This window comes from Coregonus lavaretus, assembly GCF_964263955.1.
Source record: "Coregonus lavaretus genome assembly, chromosome: 8".
Classification (NCBI taxonomy): Eukaryota; Metazoa; Chordata; class Actinopteri; order Salmoniformes; family Salmonidae; genus Coregonus; species Coregonus lavaretus.
Genome location: NC_139995.1, coordinates 58609609 through 58615119, shown reverse-complemented (window position 1 = coordinate 58615119; position 5511 = coordinate 58609609).

The window sequence follows — 5511 nt, the reverse complement described above, 5'->3', positions numbered from 1 at the left end:
TAAACTTCCTTAATTTTGTTAATAAGTACAGTTGAAGTCGGAAGTTTACATACACTTAGGTTGGAGTCATTAAAAATCGTTTTTCAACCACTCCACACATTTCTTGTTAACAAACTATAGTTTTGGCAAGTCGGTTAGGACATCTACTTTGTGCATGACACAAGTAATTTTTCCAACAATTGTTTACAGACAGATTATTTCACTTATAATTCACTGTATCACAATTCCAGTGGGTCAGAAGTTTAAATACACTAAGTTGACTGTGCCTTTAAACAGCTTGGACAATTCCAGAAAATGTCATGGCTTTAGAAGCTTCTGATAGGCTAATTGACATCATTTGAGTCAATTGGAGGTGTACAGTGGGGAGAACAAGTATTTGATACACTGCCGATTTTGCAGGTTTTCCTACTTACAAAGCATGTAGAGGTCTGTAATTTTTATCATAGGTACACTTAAACTGTGAGCGACGGAATCTAAAACAAAAATCCAGAAAATCACATTGTATGATTTTTAAGTAATTAATTTGCATTTTATTGCATGACATAAGTATTTGATCACCTACCAACCAGTAAGAATTCCGGCTCTCACAGACCTGTTAGTTTTTCTTTAAGAAGCCCTCCTGTTCTCCACTCATTACCTGTATTAACTGCACCTGTTTGCACTCGTTACCTGTATAAAAGACACCTGTCCACACACTCAATCAAACAGACTCCAACCTCTCCACAATGGCCAAGACCAGAGAGCAGTGTAAGGACATCAGGGATAACATTGTAGACCTGCACAAGGCTGGGATGGGCTACAGGACAATAGGGAAGCAGCTTGGTGAGAAGGCAACAACTGTTGGCGCAATTATTAGAAATGGAAGAAGTTCAAGATGACGGTCAATCACCCTCGGTCTGGGGCTCCATGCAAGATCTCACCTCGTGGGGCATCAATGATCATGAGGAAGATGAGGGATCAGCCCAGAACTACATGGCAGGACCTGGTCAATGACCTGAAGAGAGCTGGGACCACAGTCTCAAAGAAAACCATTAGTAACACACTACGCCGTCATGGATTAAAATCCTGCAGCGCATGCAAGGTCCCCCTGCTCAAGCCAGCGCATGTCCAGGCCCGTCTGAAGTTTGCCAATGACCATCTGGATGATCCAGAGGAGGAATGGGAGAAGGTCATGTGGTCTGATGAGACAAAAATATAGCTTTTTGGTCTAAACTCCACTCGCCGTGTTTGGAGGAAGAAGAAGGATGAGTACAACCCCAAGAACACCATCCCAACCGTGAAGCATGGAGGTGGAAACATCATTCTTTGGCGATGCTTTTCTGCAAAGGGGACAGGACGACTGCACCATATTGAGGGGAGGATGGATGGGGCCATGTATTGCGAGATTTTGGCCAACAACCTCCTTCCCTCAGTAAGAGCATTGAAGATGGGTCGTGGCTGGGTTTTCCAGCATGACAACGACCCGAAACACACAGCCAGGGCAACTAATATATGGGGCGGCAGGTAGCTTAGTGGGTAAGAGCGTTGTGCCAGTAACCGAAAGGTCGCTGGTTCTAATCCCCGAGCCGACTAGGTGAAAAAATTCTGTCGGTGTGCCCTTGAGCAAGGCACTTAACCCTAATTGCTCCTGTAAGTCACTCTGGATAAGAGCGTCTGGTAAATGTAAACTAAGGAGTGGCTCCGTAAGAAGCATCTCAAGGTCCTGGAGTGGCCTAGCCAGTCTCCAGACCTGAACCCAATAGAAAATCTTTGGAGGGAGCTGAATGTCCGTATTGCCCAGCAACAGCCCCGAAACCTGAAGGATCTGGAGAAGGTCTGTATGGAGGAGTGGGCCAAAAAACCTGCTGCAGTGTGTGCAAACCTGGTCAAGACCTACAGGAAACGTATGATCTCTGTAATTGCAAACAAAGGTTTCTGTACCAAATATTAAGTTCTGCTTTTCTGATGTATCAAATACTTATGTCATGCAATAAAATGCAAATTAATTACTTAAAAATCATACAATGTAATTTTCTGAAATTTTGTTTTAGATTCCGTCTCTCAGAGTTTAAGTGTACCAATGATAAAAATTACAGACCTCTACATGCTTTGTAAGTAGGAAAACCTGCAAAATTGGCAGTGTATCAAATACTTTTTCTCCCCACTGTACCTGTGGATGTATTTCAAGGCCTACCTTCAAACTCAGTGCCTCTTTGCTTGACATCATGGGAAAATCAAAAGAAATCAGCCAAGACCTCAGAAAAAGAATTGTAGACCTCCACAAGTCTGGTTCATCCTTGGGAGCAATTTCCAAACGCCTGAAGGGTACCACGTTCATCTGTACAAAAAAATAGTACGCAAGTATAAACACCATGGGACCACGCAGCCGTCATACCGCTCAGGAAGGAGACGCGTTCTGTCTCCTAAAGTGCAAATCAATCCCAGAACAACAGCAAAGGACCTTGTGAAGATGCTGGAGGAAACAGGTACAAAAGTATCTATATCCACAGTAAAACGAGTCCTATATCGACATAACCTGAAAGGCCGCTCAGCAAGGAAGAAGCCACTGCTCCAAAACCACCATAAAAACGCCAGACTACGGTTTGGCCATAATGACCATCGTTATGTTTGGAGGAAAAAAAGGGGGTAACTTGCAAGCTGAAGAACACCATCCCAACCGTGAAGCACGGGGGTGGCAGCATCATGCTGTGGGGGTGCTTTGCTGCAGGAGGGACTGGTGCACTTCACAAAATAGATGACATCATGAGGAAGGAAAATTATGTGGATATATTGAAGCAACATCAAGACATCAGTCAGGAAGTTAAAGCTTGGTTGCAAATGGGTCTTCCAAATGGACAATGACCCCAAGCATACTTCCAAAGTTGTGGCAAAATGGCTTAAGGACAACAAAGTCAAGGTATTGGAGTGGCCATCACAAAGCCCTGACCTCAATCTTATAGAACATTTGTGGGCAGAACTGAAAAAGCATGTGCGAGCAAGGAGGCCTACAAACCTGACTCAGTTACACCAGCTCTGTCAGGAGGAATGGGCCAAAATTCACAACTTATTGTGGGAAGCTTGTGGAAGGCTAACTGAAACGTTTGACCCACGTTAAAGAATTTAAAGGCAATGCTACCAAATACTAATTGAGTGAATGTAAACTTCTGACCCACTGGGAATGTGAAGAAAGAAATAAAAGCTGAAATAAATAATTCTCTCTACTATTATTCTGACATTTCACAATCTTAAAATAAAGTGGTGATCCTAACTGACCTAAAACAGGGAATTTGTACTAGGTTTAATGTCAGGAATTGTGAAAAACTGAGTTTCAATGTATTTGGCTAAGGTGTATGTAAACTTCCGACTTCAACTGTATGTGTGTGGCAACATGCAAACTTTTTTCCAACAGATATAATTAAAACCATTCCAGTAAACCATGATACAACATTCTGCTGAAACAAGGCTCATATAAATCTTTCCTACTGATGAGTCAACAGGGTTAATCGTAGGTTTGTTGTCAGGGTCAGGTCTTGACACGTTCCTCAATAATAAGGTAACACCTGAGGGAATGGCATCTAAAACAATTGCAAAATCTTTAGGTGTTACAGGGATCTTGTAAAGTCATAAGAATTCCTTATAATTAAGTAAAAGAACCTCTGCATTTACAAGTTGGCTCACCAATAGGATAATATTTGGGAACCAATATTCTAAAAACAAATAAGTATTTTTATACAATATGTCCCGATTATTCCATATATAATATCTGTGTGGAGAAAAATGCTTGTAAATGAAGGACCATGACAAGAAAACGTGCCGACGAAAAGCAGAGAGTTTCACTGGAACTTTGTCAATATTATAAATCGCAAACCAACATGAAGTTAAGGCCACAAAAAGTAGAGAGGACACGATGAGGAATAAAGTTCGACATAGAAGTGGGTCTTCTTAGGAATTGTTTTATCCAATTGATCGTAAAAGTATTATTTAAAAAGGTAGTAAAGCCCAGAAAATTCAGCCCACCATACTCAATAAGTGTTCATCGCAACAGTGTTCCTAATGTAAATGGGTACGGTTTCTCCACAGAAAGTTGAAAAGCATCTGGTCTACCTCTTTTACCGTCAAGATTTAAAGATAGCGCGGCATATGTTAGCCTAGAGATACCCTCAGCCTTGGTTATTGGGACGCTTCCTTTTAAAAGAGAAGTCCCTCTCCCGAGTGGCGCAGTGGTCAAAGCTGTGCCACTAGAGATCCTGGTTCGAATCCAGGCTCTGCTGTAGCCGGCCGCGACAGGGAGACCAATGGGGCGGCGCACAATTTGGCCCAGCGTCGTCCAGGGTAGGGGAGGGAATGGCCGGCAGGGAGGTAGCTCAGTTGGTAGAGCATGGCGTTTGCAACGCCAGGGTTGTGGGTTCGATTCCCACGGGGGGCCAGTATGAAAATAAAAAATGAATAATGTATGCACTAACTGTAAGTCGCTCTGGATAAGAGCGTCTGCTAAATGGCGTTAAATGTTTAAAAAAATTAGCTTCTTAATGGTTTTTTTTTTTAAATAAGAGGGTTAAAATGTAGTAAAGCCTCTAGACTTCTGATCCTTAGTAATGTTTACGCCTAAATATGTAAGTTCTTCTTTCACTGGAATACCATAATATGTAGGGTGTCACAATCTTTGACAGCCACGAGTTCACATTTATTAAAATGTTAAGACATAGAATCCTTTTCCAAAGCATCTGGTCTATCACATTGATCGATGTGGGAATCTGACTAGCGTCTTCCAGAATCGTCAGCCAGCTGGCTTATAATAATTTCTTTACCAGCTATGGAAATACATTGTATTATTATTTAAAGAATTTGTAAGAAGTTGGTTGATTTATAAAAACAGATACGGTGAGGTAGGACAACCTCGCCTAATTCTTCTCTTTAACTCAAATCTAGGTGAGGTGCCATGTTTCAGTTTGATAGAGCTGTCACCATTCGCATAGAGAGTCTTTATAGCCTTACAGGGAAAAAATCCCCAAAGCCAAATTTCTCAAGGGAGTGGAAGAGGAACTGATGCTCTAATGTGTCAAATGCTTTATAAAAACCAAAAAATAATATGAAGCTATCCTCTGTTGTTAGGTCATTGTTAAGAAGAAAAATTGGACGCCAGTTATGGATGAGCAGCACTTATTTTTTTAGGCTTAGATATCAGTGTTATTAACCCCTGACTCAGTGTAGGAGAGAGAACATTGTTTTTAATACTCTCTAAAAAAGATTCCAAGTAGGATGGAGCTACTTGTTCAGAAAATAACTAGTAACATTCGGATTGTAATTCCATCAATACCTGGGGATGTATTGTTCTACAGATGTTTGATAGACTCAATCTCTTCAACTGGGATGGGGTCCGTCACACTGTTTTGATTCTGTATCACTGATAGTGAACATTATTCAGTGAGTCAAAAAACATATGTGGATTTCTGAGAGTACGTAGAGCTATACAATTTCCTGTAAAAATTGCTATAGTAGTTAGAGATTAATATCTGGTCATCTGTAATAACA